This window comes from Lissotriton helveticus, chromosome 12, assembly GCF_964261635.1.
Source record: "Lissotriton helveticus chromosome 12, aLisHel1.1, whole genome shotgun sequence".
Classification (NCBI taxonomy): Eukaryota; Metazoa; Chordata; class Amphibia; order Caudata; family Salamandridae; genus Lissotriton; species Lissotriton helveticus.
Genome location: NC_136073.1, coordinates 395,394,720 through 395,411,099, shown reverse-complemented (window position 1 = coordinate 395,411,099; position 16,380 = coordinate 395,394,720).

Here is a 16,380-nt window from a genome sequence, read left to right as displayed (position 1 = left end):
AAAATGCATATCGGATGTGGGTGCGAGTTAAGTTAAAACGTGTGATGGATACCGGTGCACAGGATGTGCGAGAAGGATACAAAAAAAGATGAAAAAAGATCAATTTATGAGCGGTGCCAAAGGATATCAAGAATGCTATACTGTACAAATATCATACACATGTAATAGTGATTTTAAAGGTAACAACTATATTCTAGACGTTCGTTGAGTCCCTTTGGTTGTACCGTTGATAAACGGTCTATCCAATATAATTCGCGTCTGAGTAAATGCTGAGTATTGTCTCTGCCAGGTAATGGGGTTACTGTTTCCAAAATGCAAAATCTGAGTTGACTGGGGTTGTGATTCTGTTCATTAAAGTGCGTTGCCACGGTTGATTTGATGGTTTTTAATCGTATGTTGCTTTTGTGCTCTGAGAGTCTAATTTTCATTTTCCTTGATGTTTGCCCTACGTAAACTAGTCCACACGGGCATTTCAACATATAAATGAGATTCGCACTGTCACATGTTCCATTCACTCTAAGTTTGATTTTTGTTCCTTTTGTAGGATGATTAATCTCATTGCCTTTGATGATCGCATTGCAGTTCCCACAATCATGGCATGGTAGTGTGCCCTTGAATTCTTTTGTTGCTGGTGGTGTTTTTTGTTTCAGTAATTCCTTTATGTTTTTCGTTCTTTCATACGCGAAAATTGGTTGACTTGTGAATAGGTCTTTAAAATCCTCTTCCGTATCAAGTAACGGCCAATGTTTTAGGATTGTTCTTTTTATTTGGTGACTTCTGGTGGAGTATTTCGAGATGAATACTGTCCTTCTTTTGTCCTCTTTAATTGTGGGTGTCAGCAGTAGGTCTCTTTTTAAATCATGTACTCTCTCAGCCGCCTGTATCGATGTGTTCTCAGGGTATCCCCTGTTTTTGAATTTAGTCAAGGTGACGCTTTTTTGTTCTGGTATGTGGTTTCTGATGACGCTATGCGTTTTATCCGAAGTAACTGTGAGAACGGTAAATGTCGTTTTAAGGACGGTTGATGGAAACTTTGAAAATGGAGAAGATTGTTTCTGTCCGTTGATTTCTGGTATACTGTAGAAACTAGATCTATATTCACCAAGTCCCCGTTCTCGAGGCAACTTCTCACCAATTCCATTACTATTGTTTAGACTAAAGGAGTAACGTCTGAAATATTGAAATATTAATATTACTGTCTTTCCTAGTCCTACCTTACGTCATCTCAGAGAAGTACATGTATGATTTAATAACATGTTTTTTTTAATACGTATACAACCCTTGTTAAATGAACCCACATCTTCCTTGTATTATTATTTCACAGGACTTATAAGTCCCCTGATGAAGGGCACATGCCCGAAATGCATTGGGCATAATCGAAATGAAATTCTTAAATCGTTTTATGAATGAATAACATGCATCTAAGAACATAAGAAATAAACAGAACAACAACATTACCCTTGTTGAAAGAACTTTATTGAATATATGAGATGAAAATTATACGCATGAGTGCTTCGAAGGGACGTCACTCCTGAGGGAGCTGCAGCATTTTGGATTTATAGTTCAGCCCAGAGCACAGTGGGCCATACTTCGACAGCACCACCCACAAGAACGAACTAATACAAAACACTAGCTATTTGGAGTGCGATAACGACCACCAGACACGTCTTTGTATGCAGTCTTAGTTTGTCAGGCTCATTACAGAACAGCATTAAAAACCAGGACTTGGAAGAGAGATATGCCTCCTACAGCGTTTCACAGCCTCCCCTGGATAGGGACTTCCGCGGGAAGCCCGCGCCCACAAAGTGACTGTGAATGTGAGACAGGAGATGTGCACGGCGCCGGGCTGGGCGTGCGCACCCACGAGGTGAAAGCGCCGAGGGCTTGCGCGTGCACATCCCCTGTCTCACATTCCCAGAAGTGGACGACAATAGATGCTTCGCACTGCTACACCATTCTGGAGCGTCGCGGGTAAAATTCTGCCACATGACCAGTGGCGGCATTTGGCTGGAAAACCTCGTTTCAAGAGTAATGCAGAGTTGCCAAACTTCCAGTCGGGACACCTGTAAAAAATTTTTTTTTAAAAACCAATATCAAAATACTTAACAGGCAACATACATAATATGGTCATATACATATCAATCTCATGATTCTGCTGACATTTGCAAACCACTCTGAATAAGTTTGTCGCCAGACCCGCTAATTGGCAATATACTACCACTTGTGTGCGCATGTATGAATAATGCTACTTCTTGCCCAACTAAGGCTTGTTACCTGGCCAGTATGTCTACATGTCAAAGTTTAGTAAATGTGTGGGATTTACCATGTGGCTGCTTTGCAAAAATCATTTAAGAGGATGTTGCAGTGGAAGGCAAACCAGCTTTTTTTTTTTCACGAGTGTAGTGCGCTCTAGGGGAGCATGAGTTACACTTTTGGGTGTGATGCAACACATTTGAATGCTTTTGCCAATCCACCCGACTATGCCTGTTTTGGAAATTACCTGCCTCTTGTAAGGTTTAGCAAATGAGACAAATAGTTGGTCAGATTTGTGGAACGGTTTGGTCCTAACGGAGGGGAGGACGACTAGGAAGGATACTTTTCACAAAAGGAATAGGAGATGGCAGGAGTGCAAAGTCTCAAAACGTGGCCCCATGAGCCTGGTAAAAACTAGGTCGGAGGTTCAAAATCAGTGCAAGAGCTGCTGTGGGGGGGCTATGTCCCTTTTTAGTCCCTCCATAAATGCTATGATCACTGGTAGCCTGAACAAAGACATATGCGGTCTACTTTGCATGTACGCTGTAACTGCAGTAAGGTGGAGGCAAATTGATGTATAGGCTAAAGCAGACATTTGCAAGTAGAGAATATAGGTCATCATCTCTTGTACTGTGGGGTGTAAAGTCCATGTGTTGGGAATGCAGTGGTGGATAAATCTTTCACGCAGCTGCATAGCACGAGTTGTATGTTGCCTGGCCTTTTTAAGCATAGACATACATTCTTGGTGCAGGAACTGGTAGCGTAACTCTAGGACTTCAGGTGTTAAATCTCACGATTGAGTTGTGCTGGGTCTGAGTGTCTGGTCTGATCTGATCGTGATACTGCATGATCAGGTCTGGGTTGAAAGGCAGTCTCTTGCAGGAGCTGACAAATATGTCCAGAAGAGTAGAAACCAGGGCTGCCTGGCCTATGTCTGAGCTACTACAGTGAGGGTAAGAGACGGTCTGAGCTTCTTGATCATGAAGCAAAACAGTGGGAGAGGTGGAAAAGTGTAGGCAAATATCCCTGCCCAGTTCATTCATAGTGTATTGCCCATGGACAATGGATGCTTGTATCTGGAGGCAAAGCTTGGGCATTTTTTTGTGGTGGCGAGCAGGTCCATATGCAGAGCGCCCAACAGTTTGAAATGTGTATGGAAGACCTGGGTTTGGAGTGTCCACTTGTGGACTGGTTGATATGTCCTGGTGTGTAGGTCTGCAAAATTGTTGGCTACCACCAGTAGATGAACGGTGCAGGGATTTTCCATAGCCATATGCTCTGTACTAGATGAGAGTGAAGGAGAATGTCTCTCTCCCTTCCTGTATGTATTACACAGCCATCATGTTGTCGGTTTAGATTAGGACTTTTCTTTGAGTGACATGGAGGCAGGCTCTGTGGGCTAGTTGTATAGCTAAGAGTTCTAAGATGAAGTGGCGACCTTGGTATTGGAAGGGCAACTGTCCTTTGATTACATGGTGAGATAAGTGGATGGCCCAGCTCATGAGAGAGGAGTCTGTAGTAATGGTTACCTGCGTAACTGGGTCTGCGAAATGCTGGTCTTGCACCATGCGATGCAAGATGCAAAATTCCCAAAAGGTGCGTGATTGTGCACACTGGTATGAGATGGTTCAGCTAAAAGAGGCAGAGGGTGCTGAATGGCGTAGACACTTTGTCTACTAGTATTCTTTGGCGGCGAGAGTGTCGAGCATAGAGCCTAGAAAAGGCTGCCCTTGGGAGAGCTGGATGTGGTATTCATGGTGAATCCCAACATTTGAAGCGGGAAAACCATTATTTGTTGTGTGCAAGGCACCATGGGCAGCTGCTGCTCTTTAACAGTCAATCATCAAGGTATGGCAAAAGATGCATGCAGTTAGTTGATGGTGGAACACTCACCATAAATGCTGCAGATCGCCGGGCTCCCCAAACTGATGCTCCTCTCCTTACGTCAATACTAGGGGTGATGATGAGCAGGAAGGAAAAGGAAGGACTTCCCTTCTTGTGCAACGCAAATCCAACTAGGATTGGTTGGAGCAGGCTAACTCTGCCCTTTGAGGCTGGGGGCCTGTGCCTGCAATCGCTCGGCTGTTTTACAGCGCTGAGATGGCTGCCTTTGAAATGTGCATTTCAGATTGGCTGGCTGTAGGCAGCCAACCAATCTGACATGTGCACTGACCATCTACAACATCATCCAACAATCTGCAGGAATCTGGCCCATCCCAACCATCCACTCGCTACGGCCGGGGGCACACATAATAATAAAATGGTAATGACCATTTTATTATTCTGTGTTTGTTGCTGAGCTCACAGCAAGTGGGGCGATACTGTTCCACCCACAAAGAGTAACCACCCTGCATATGTAAATGTAAATGTACAGGAATTTATATAGCGCAAATCACCAAGCGGTTTTAGGGAACCCGTCCTGGTATTCCCCTGTGAGATAACCCCGGCAGGGTATCCGCAAGGTGAAAGCCAGGCATCCCGCCGCGAGGGGCCGTTGTGGAGATTAAGCAAGCTATTGCCCAGAGTCGCAGAGTGTGAACCCGTGAATCGAGTAGGCACCGGAGCGAGAATTGTCGAGTCCATGGACATTTTAGGACTCAAGACCCCGCCGATCCGGGAATTGAACCCTAGTCCCGGGCTGACCTCTGCTTTCAGGTCTGCCTCCTCTAACCAGTGAGCCACACTTCTCCACATGCCCTCGAAGTGCAGATCCTGCCTCCACCACTGCGACTAACTTTGTGAACACTTTTGGGCTGTGGTGACCTGGAAGGGAGTACTTTGAATTGGTAGTGACAATCACTTACCACAAAACAAAGGTACTTTTGGTGGGCAGGGTTGATGGGATTAGGACAGTAGGTATCTAAAATTGAGCACCATCATAAAAGCCCCTTGCTGGAGGAGGGAGAATAACCTCCTACAGTTGTTATCCAGAAATATTCTCAGATATTGAAATGATTGAGGAAGCCTGAAGTCGAACAAGGGTCTGAAAGGCGCGGTCCTTCTTGGGAATGAGGAAGTATAATGAATGCACTCCTGTCCCCTGATGTCTGGGAGTACGTTCTCTATAGCACCCTTTTGCTGAAGTGGACGCACTTAGAGAAGTTTTTGGCAGTGAGCTTGTGCATGCAGGGGGGGGGGAGGTAGGAGGGGTGGAACGTAATTCAAGGCAGTAACCATTTTGTTTGGTGCCCATCACCAATCTGCCTGAGATTTGTTGCCATTGATGGAGAAAATGGAAAATTATCCCAGACAGTTAATGTGTGATAAGTGGGGGTGGTATATGACATGTCACTTTCATAGGTGCGGGTCCCTAGTTGGAGCCTCCCCTACCTTTACCCTAATATTTACCCCTGTAGACTCCAATATCACATTTTCTCTGCTGGCTTGATGGAAGCAAGCCTGTGATTCTCCTTTCTAGGCATGGGTTTGGTCAGGGGAAATCAGATTTTCTCCCTCCCCTAGACTGCTGCCTACTAAAGGAGCCCTTGAAAGTTGTGACCTGGATAGCACACATGGACTGTGCATTCTCCGAATGTAGGAAGCTGGCTCTGTATTTACTATACCAAAATGAGGTATACTGTGCACAGAGTCCAGTGGAACACCAAAGGGGGGGGCAGAAGTAGATAGCACCTTACTCTCTATTTGTGGTAGTGTGGGCGAGCAGTGAGGCTTTATCAGAGCGCAGTGTTAAGCATCTGTTGTACACACTCGATCTGCAAATGATGCCACACACTCAAAGGCTGAACTCAGAACAATTTGATTTGTATACAAATATTATTTAGTTTTATTTATTTCGTAGAACCAAGCAAGCCTGGCACAGCTAAGTGTATTTGATCATTTTCAAGGCAGGTTGAACAATACAAGCAAGCTGAATGAAAATGCCTTTGTTGCAGGTTTGTAGATCTTTTCAATATAGTGAAAATTACTGTTAGATTACTTTACAGATTACTTCATGAATTACTTTCTCTACTCAGTGTGCTATGTCTGGATATCACACTGGGACATTTCCTAGACAAAAAGGTAAGTGAAGCAGTTTTTAGTTATATGCAGTTTTTTATGTTCTCATACAAACCCAACTCCACACTTAAAACAATTTAAGGAAAAACAGTCAATGTATTCCTATTTCGATAATGTGGTTTTTGGTTAACAGGTAAGTGCTTGGTTGTGGGAGTTGGTATTCTGGGGTTAGAACAGGGTTCCCCCAGGGTCCAGGATGCACTCTCAAAGCACCCTCAGCGGCACTAGAGCGGCCAGGTGCAGACTGCTGAGGCCCAATGTTATCCAATGGGGATAGGGAGCCTCATGATGATGGCTGCTCTTGAGCAGGCCACAGGGTTGTGGGAGCAAAGCTCCTGGTGTTAGGATAAGGGCAAAGGGGGATCTGAGTTAACACACAAGCTGCACCCGCAGCGGCGGCTGGGTGCAGTTCTTGCATCAGGTCTCCTGTTATTTTCAATGGGAGTTGCCGGTTTTGGATTTTGGCTGCAGGCTCGGTCCAGGAAGAACAACTCTGCAGGTAAGTTGGAGGGCTCGGGGATGTAGGTGCACCTCAGGTTCTTTTCTCCAGGGAGCAGGGCAGCTGGATGCAGTGGTGTCTTTGGAGGTCAGACTTCACCATACCAGGCCACTGGTTGGGGGGGTCCGTGCAGAGGCTGCAGGAGACATTTTCGAGTTCGGGGGGGGGGGGGGGGGGTCAACCCATGGAGGACTCAGACTCTGGAGTGAAGGGGGACCTCGCTGGGACCAGTAGGCCACTCGGGCCCTAGGCGTTGGGTACAGTGGTGGTTCCAGGCATCAGGTTTCTTTATCCTCAGCAGCCTTGGAGTCTTTCTTGGCTGTTTCTTTTGAACAGAGCTGCTGTTCACAGGAGATCCGGTCTTGGTTGAAGGCAATCAGTCCTCCCAGGGGATCTGGAGGTCGCTGGCTGCAGGACAAGGCGACTTTTGGTGCCAGATCTCTGAAAACTGCAGACGGGCCATTAGAGCTGAGGGCCAAGTCAGTTCTTCTCTGCAGTCTCCTCTGCTGGGCGTCTTCTTTCGTACTTCTTAATCGTAGGTATCAGGAATCTGTCTTCTTGGTTCAGGGCTGACCCCTAAATACTGTACTTAGAGGGCGTTTTAGGGGATGTGAGTTCAGTAACCAATGGGCTACTAACTTTAGGGTGACTACATCCTTGGTGTGCTCACCCCATGTGGCGGAGTGGGCACAATCCCTAATCCTGATTGGAGAATGCCATCTGCAAGATGGCGGGCACTGAAGAGTGAGCTTCATCTCGCCTTCTCCACCCGAGGGGCGGGGTTGGCAGAGGTGGACATCTCTTCTGGGCTGACTACTTTTCCCACCTGTCTTCCCACCAAAACAGATGGGAGACAGGAAGGGGCCAGCTCCTGAAAGCAGGAGAGGTTAGGAGTCACATTACAAAGGCAGCAAGACCTTTGAAGCTCCCCTGCCACAGACGGCTCTTCCTGGCCTGGGTGAGGTGTGACCACCTCTGCCTCAGAAAGGATTTGTTTCTGGGTCCAAGGAGCAAAGGCTCCCACCACAGGGGTCCAGAACCATGTCTCGTGGTGGCAGGCTGGTCTGTACCAGTCAGGAGACCCACCAGAGGCTGGTTGTTTTTCAGAGGGCATCTCTAAAATGCAGTGAGTGCATTTCTCATTAAATCGCACACTGGCATCACTGTGGGTTTAATGTGCTGAGAAGTTTGATACCAGATCCGATTTTAACAGGCTCTCATATATTCTGGGAGAGATTTTAACATCCCCTTTAGCATGGGATGAACTGGACTGACCGCTCCGTTTTCAAGAGCATCCCTATGAGAAAGTCATTCTCCTCTTGATTGGAATATGTGCCGTCTGGAGGAGAAGCTGTGATAGGGCAGTGGTCAGGTCAAGGTCCCCTGGTGGGTCTACCTTATAATCTTCCCACAAAATCAACAGGTCCCACAACATTTGGTTGGTCATAGGGATGATAGGACCCATAGGGGCTGTCCTGTGGGGATGGTTAATAAAGTGACCTCTGTGGGGAGTCTGATAGAGGCAGGGGTGAAGGTGGTAGGGGTGCAGGGGAGTGTGGGAAAGCAACAAGGATGATGACCCTGAGGGTAATGCTTGGAAACAGCCTTTATTCTCAAATACAAGAAGGAAAATGCTACTTACCCAGCATACATCTGTTCTTGGCATGTAGAGCTATAGAGTCCCATGCTGTGCATAGCTCGCCATCTAGTGTTGGGTCAGGATGTTTGCCCTTTGTTTTTCTACAAAGAAGTCTTTCTAGTCACAAGGTAGGTGACTCCTCCTTTCAGTGATAGCGCGCAAGGTCATCAACTCCATTGTGAGATTGTTTGCCCCAGAGGGTGATAATGGAGGTAGTAAGAGTAGTAAGAGATGTCCATGTATATATCTATCTAAGTAAGATGTAACTGCAACCGGTATAGGTACCCGGGAAGGCGGGTGGGCACATGCAACTCTACAGCTCTACATGCCAAGAACAGATGCATACTGGGTAAGTAGCATTTTCCTTTCGAGGCATGTGAGTTGTAATTACATGCTGTGCATAGACTAAAAAGCAGTTATCTCCCAAAGCGGTGGCAAACTGTAGCTGTTGCAGTGGTTCGAAAGAGTGTACGTAAAACTGCTTGACTCACACTAGCTTGCTGTCTTGCTATCACATCTACACAATAGTGTTTTGTGAATATGTGAGGTGTAGACCATGTTGCAACTTCGCAGATATCAACTATGCATATGTTTCCTAGAAATGCCATAGAAGCCCCTAGTTTGAGAGTGGAGTGCGCTTTAGGGGGAATTGTTGAAGTTATTTTTGCTTTTGCATAACATATCTGAATGCATTTAACTATCCACCTTGCAATGCCGGATTTTGATATTGGATTGCCTTTATGCGGTGGAACAAAAGCAACAAATAGTAGTTTTGCGAAAAGGTTTTGTCCGGTCTATATAGTAAAGACTTGCTCTTTTCATATCTAGAGTGTGTAAAGCACGTTTTGCCACAGAATATGGTTGAGGAAAAAACACAGGCAACTCAACAGATTGGTTGATGTGAAAGGCAGAAATTACCTTTGGTAAAAATGTAGGATTGGTCCGAAGAACCACTTTGTTTTGATGTATTTGTAAGAATGGTTCTTCTATGGTTAGTGCCTGGATCTCATCCACTCTCCTCAGAGATGTGATAGCTATGAGGAACACTACCTTCCAAGTAAGAAATTGTATTTCACATATATGCAATGGCTCAAAGGGTGGACCTATTAGCCTTGTGAGGACAATATTGAGATTTCACACTGGAGCAGGTGGAAGTCCTGGAGGAATGATTCTTAAGTCCTTCCATGAATGCGTTGGTGACAGGCACCCTAAAAAGAGACAGATGTGGTCTGTTTTGTAGGTAAGCAGCTATTGCAGCAGGATGTAAACGTACGGAAGAATGCACCAAATTGGAACACTGTATATGTAGTAAATAGATGATATTTTGAACTGAAGCGTCTAGTGGATCTATGTGATTTGTACTGCAGTATATTACAAAACGTTTCAACTTTGTTGCATAGCATGCTCTTGTAGTAGGACGTCTAGCCTCCTTGATAATGCTCATGCAGTCTGGCAGAAGATTGAGGTAATTAAACTCTGAGATTTCAGGTGCCAGATCGCAAGATTGAAGTGGCTGGGATCTGGGTGTCTTCTCTCTCTCCATGGCTCTGAGTGAGCAGATTGGGAGTGAGGTGTAGTTTTTGGTGAGGAACTGAGAGCTCCAATTGAGTTGTGAACCAGGGTTGTCAGGCCCATGTCGGAGCAACTAGGATTAATGTCTGGGGCTCCCGTCTGAGCTTTCAAACCACTTCTGGAATGAGTGAGAGAGATGGAAAAGCGTAAGCAAATATCCCTGACCAATTCATCCATAGTGCATTGCCCTTGGACAATGGGTGTGGATGTCTGGATGCGAAGTTTGGGCATTTTGAGTTTAGGTTTGTGGCGAACAAATCTATGTCTGAAAATCCCCACATTTTGAAGAATGGGAGGAGAACTTAAGGGTGGAGTTCCCATTCATGGATCTGTAGTCTTTGACGACTGAGCAGATCTGCAATCGGATTGTTTACTCCTGGAAGGTGTTCTGCAAGGAGAATCATGCTGTGATGTATGTCCCATCTCCAGATGGTCTGTGCTAGTTGTGACAGCTGGGGAGAGCTCCCCCCTGTTTTTGTATGTAGTACATTGTTGTCATGTTGTCTGGACGTATCAGGACGGCTTTGCCTACTAGATGAGCTTGAAACGCTTTGAGCGCTAAAAAAATCTCTAGCAGTTCATAATTTATGTGAAGCTGCTTTTGTTGCAAGTTCCACATCCCTGAATTGCATGTGTTTGAAGATGAGCTCCCCACCCAGTGAGTGACGCATCTGATGTTAGCACTATCTGTGGAACCAGGTCGATGAAGGGCTGCCCTTTTGGAAGGTTTTGTGTATTCCACCACTGCAAAGAGTGATGCGTGCGGCGGTCCATCAACACTAGATCTGATAAGACCTTGAGCCTGGTTCCACTGATGTGCTAAGCACTCTTGAAGGGAACGCATGTGAAGTCTTGCATAAGGGACTATTCGTATGCAAGACGCCATCATCCCCAGTAACTGCATGAACACTCTAGCTGGCAATGAGTGTTGAGGTTGGAACTGGTAGAGTAGAGTTTGCATGTTGCAGATTCTGGCCTGATTGGGATAGGCCATAGCCTTTTGTGTGTCTATTGCTGCTCCCAGATAGGCCTGTGTGTTGATTGGCGGTAGATGGGATTTGGACAGATTGACCGTGAACCCAAGATCGTGGAGCAACTGCACTGTTTTGAGAGTGTGATGGAGACAGCTTTTGTGCGAGTTGGCTTTTATGAGCCAATCGTCCAGGTTTGGTAAGACGTGAATATGTTGTCTTCGAAGATGAGCTGCGACTATTGCTAAACACTTGGTGAAAACTCTAGGTGCTGTAGTTACTCCGAATGGGAACACCTTGAACTGATAATGTTGTCCTGCTACTACGAACCTTAGGAATTTTCGATGAGCAGGATGAATTGGAACATGGAAATAGGTGTCTTAATTCCAGAGTGGACAGGAAGTCGCCTTGTTGTAGGAGCAGAAGTACTTGTTGTAGAGTGACCATATAAAAGTGGCCTGATTGAATGTATAGATTTAGATCTCTGAGGTCTAGTATAAGCCTGAAAAACCCGTCCTTCCGGGGAATTAAGAAGTATAGGGAGTATACTCTGGTTCCTTTATATTTTAATGGGACTGGCTCTATTGCTCCTTTTTCTAACAGAGATTGAACCTGAAGGGGAGATGTTCCTGTGACATTGCATGTGATATTGGACAAATGCTTGGGGGAGTGTCTGTAAGTTCCAGGAAGTAGCCATATTGGATAATTTGTCTAGAAATTGAGAGAGATGTCCCCAGACAGGAGTGGAATAATCGGAGGGTAGTGGAAGGAAGTCCCTGTGTTATAAGCGGGGTAAGTGCGTGTGGAGTTCTCTCTGCCTCTGCCCATTACCATTGTTTCCTCTAAAACCTCCTCTTGATGAGGGCAATTGGTTGTTGCTCTTGTAAGAGGAGGAGGGATTTTCTGTGGTAACAGTTTGGAACCACCCCTGTAAAAGGAGAGGCGAAAGGAACCTCTACTAGCAGGTAATTGTAAAGCCCCATGGACTTTGCGACCTCAGTGTCCTTTTTCATTTTCTCCAGTGAAGCATCAACTGCTGGACCAAATAGGTGTTCCTTGTCAAAAGGCTGATTAAGTATGGAGGCCTGTACCTCAGGTTTGAAACCCGATATCCTTATCCATGTGTGTCTGCATAGCAACAGGCTTGTGTTCACTGCAAGTGCCGCTGTGTCTGCTGCATTTATTGCACATTTGATAGAGGTATTGGGTATGAGTTTTCCTTCTTGTATGAGATCATTTGTCTTAGATTTATGCTCGTCAGGCAGATATTGGATACGTTTTTCCAACTCATCATAATGAGATCTATCATATCTGGCTAGCAAAGCGTGAGCATTGGCAATGCACCAGTGATTAGCTGCCTGAGAAGCTACCCTTTTACCAGAGGCATCAATTAACTTGGACTCTTTATCAGGATGAGGGGCCTCACATGATGTTAGTGAATTTGCTCTTTTACGAGCATTAGAGAGCATGGGGCGAGGAGTTGGCCTAACGGCTAGGGCTGTTGCCCTCGAATCTGGGGAACTGGGTTTGAGTCTCGGCAATGACAGCTGAACATCCTGTGATTCTGGGCAAATCACTTAATCTCCCTGTGCCTAACAAAAATGAATGTCTCCTCATGTAAGGCAACTGGTGCTATGTAAGGTGCTCTGATACCCAATTCGGGTCAAGTTTGCGATATATAAAACTCTGTAAAAGAAGAAAATTAGAGACCACCAAAGAGTCGAAGGGCGACTGACCTTTAATGAAAGCAGGGTCAGTAGGTGCTGGTTTATATTTTTTCTCAACCATGGGCGTGATTATTCTTGCCCTGACAGGGTCTTTGAAAACCTCATCTTTATGCTTAAGCATTCCCTTAAGCATTGGTAAAGTGTGTTGTTTTTTGAGTGGAGCTTAAGGTATCGAATAATAAGTCCTCCTCTAAAGTCTCTCCCACCCCAACGTAGTGAGCAGCCCTATTAAGAAGCTCAATATAACCTATATTGTCATCAGGAGGTGATGGCCTAGATGGATACAAATCCGGGTCAGTGACTGCATGTGGATCAGTATTATCCTCCCACGGGTCACCATCATGTGGCCTGTTATCCCAATCCCCCTCATCCTGTGGGTCAGGTGATAGCAGTGGTGAATTAGTGGGGGTAATGAGTAGGTGAGGATTGGTAGGTGAAAGGTGGAATATAAAGTGGTGATGGGTTTGTACCCATATTCCTTTTTTTTTTTTTAGAGGTATATGATGCTCATCCTGATGTGCCAATTTCCTCTTTTCAGGTAATTTGGCATAAATGTGTCCAGTATCAGGGTTGATAACTAGTTCTTTTTGTTTCAGATCCTGAGGTGGAACATCAGACCGAAACTCTTTTGTTGGAGTCATTTTCTCCTTAGTTGTAGTTTTCGGCACCGAAAGTTTCGGCTTCAAAGTCTTCAGTACCGAAGATTAAGGCTTGGACGAAGATGGAGGATGGACATGCTCGGCTTTCGGTGCCAAGGATTTCTGCTCTGTGCCGCTAGGGGGCCGACTTGATCCAGAGCCGGAAGGTTTTTCTTTGTGTTTTGGTGCTGGCTCGCAGGCAGAGGAAGAACTGGAGCCTTTTTCAGTTTTGGTGGTTGGGGCAAGGGGGTATCTGCACTCACGGTATGTTGACCAGGTGTAACTTGCTCCTCTCTTCTTACATATCGGAGTCCGCTTTGGGCACAGTGATATGTTCTTCTTCCTCGGCTCTTTGAGCGTGTTCTTGGCCAGAATCTTCTCTGAAGATATCTGGAACTGAGCTGCCTTGCTGTTGTATCTCGTGACGTCGAGCCCCATGGTCACAGAGGGTCTTGTTTGATCAAATCGATCGGCGAGTGTCGCAATCCTTCTCGTCGTGTTCTGGGGACAAACAGATTGTACACTTCATTCAGGTCGGTGCGCTGAACCTTAGCTCGACACCCGGGACAGACCTTGAATGGAGTCCGTTCCATCGACTGCTACCGAGCCCGGTGCGGGTAGGCCCAATGGCCCTCCACCAGTTTTCCGATCGAAGATTCTTGGTTCGAAGCGATACAATGAGAATGGGAAACGCGATCGAGAAACAATACCGTTGAGGGTAGTGGATTGCGCGTCGGAGGGAACCTGAGAAACGGTGCCGGAGCGCACCAATTCACATCCAAACCCGATGGCAGAAAACAACAATCCAACAAAGGAGTTGATGCCCATGTGCACTATCACCGAAAGGAGGAGTCACCTACCTCACTGGAAAGACTTCTTCGAAGAAAAACAAAGTGCATACATTCAGACCCAACACTAGATGGCGAGCTGTACACAGCATGTGATCTACAGCTCACATGCCTCAAACACTTTGTTTCATCTTGCAAGGATAGGGTCATATGTTGGAGAGAAGTCCAGTGAACAGATAATAGAGGTGCTGTTGCCTACCATTGAGTTTGTCCTGAAGCAGCTCAAGTAGCGGTGCCTTGGCATTCTCTTCTGAGGGAGTTGTTGAATGCCAGCATGGCTCGTTGCTCCGGAGGCCTTGAGAAAGTTTCGGGTTAGGATGTGGCTTTGGTGCCGAAGAACAAGTTACTTACCTTCGGTAACGATATATCAGCACCAAGTGGTGCAGTCTCTTAACACAGTGCCTGCAATGCGCATAGATATCTCTATAAAGCACTGCATACTGGGGGTACTACTGATACCTAAGAAAGGGATGATGATGTGTTATAGGTTCACACTCTTGGGACTGGTCCTAGCAAAACGACGGATATCTATTCATTGGGTACAGCCAGGTCTGCCTGGGGGGTAAAATGGCAGGAAGACTTAAGGGAATGGGGGCAGCTGAGGAGTGTCATCTTAAGATAGTGCAGACTGAGGATAATGCAGAGAGCGATCTCCGGGAATGGGGGCAGGACTTGAAACCGGGTATCTCTACAGCACCAGGAGTCGATCGACTCGAGAGACAGACAAAAAGACCTCGAAAAACTCAGTAAAAAAGTGACTGGGGGTACCGCTCTCCGGATCTGCGCTTGACGGGGTGGCAAAAGAAAGAACTGATGTAAGCGCCCGAGAGCAGCGTCTAAGTAGCTGCCGCCACGTCATCTCGCCGACCACGACGCCAACGACTGACGCGGAGCCGCTTGACGCCACCTTCCGACGCGCAGGGGTACTGCTGACAAAAACTTTCCAGATCCAGTCTGACGCCTGGGGGTAATTCTAAGGTAAGGAATCTATCACAATTGTGTTTCTTTTAGGTTTTGAAATAGAATGTGGTTTGGATGGCAAGGGCAGCCTGGGCATAGATGAAGGCCGTCGGAGAGCACAGATGGTTTTGAGCTGATGAAGGGTTTGCTGCTGATGTAGAAACGTGGGTCATCTGTCTTGATGGTAGGCTTGGCACCCTCTGCAGGTTTTTGATGGTGCCGACTAAAGCCAGTGAATAGCAGAAGCCTGTGGTTTGCATTGATATTTAGAGTGGCAATGAGGACAATATTGGAACAGCATACTTTCCACAACCCATACACATTCTCGTAGGAAACAATATGTGGAAGTGTCTTTGGGCCCCAATAGGGGCTGGACACTATGCGACCTGACAATTTTCCTGGGATTCAATGGCTGTCTGACATACTAAGATAAGGTAGTCTGAGGTATGAAGAAGATGCAGATAGGACCTGAAGGGTAAGCAATAAACACACTGAAACCCTGAGCCTGCTCAATGCACACCTGAACCAGATTGCGGAAAAAAACACTATCATGGAGTCAGGGCCCTTGTACAACCTATATCAAGTGGTATCACAGGACACCACGTGACGAGCACCTTCTTCCAACAAAACTTGCAAACGTCCAAGCCCAATACTAGATGGCAGATGTACGCTAATCATATGCATCTACAGTGAGCCACACATTCAACAAATGTGTGTGAGAAATGGCTACTTAACCTGGAGCCATCTATTTAGAGTTTATAGTTCTGTAGATTCATATGCTCAGCATACTCCTGTGATCTAGTGTACGTTTGCAATTTTTTCTATGAAGACGTTTGCGTCAAGCCCTGTTGAGACCCCTCCCTTGTTCTAAATGCATCAGCACATCTCCAACTAAGATGGTTTTCCTGCTGAAACTGAGACTAGCGCAAGTGGAGTGTCTTCAGTCAGTGTGTGCAGACGATAAAATATATGCTAAATCTGTGTAAAAATCTATAATCACAGCCACCTTCTGGAGACGGAGTGTGCAAGTGAATCTACAGCACTACAAGCTACGAACAGATGGCTACAGGGTAAGTAGTATTTTCTGTTTGTAGCATATGTGGCTGTAGATACACATGCTTTGTGTAGATTGTAAAGCTGACCCTCTAGAAACTGGTGGCTAGGTAGCAAATAATGCAGATATTTGACAAATGTCCTTAACACTGCTTGGCCTACTAATGATTATTGACGTGCAGGCACATCTACACAGTAATGTT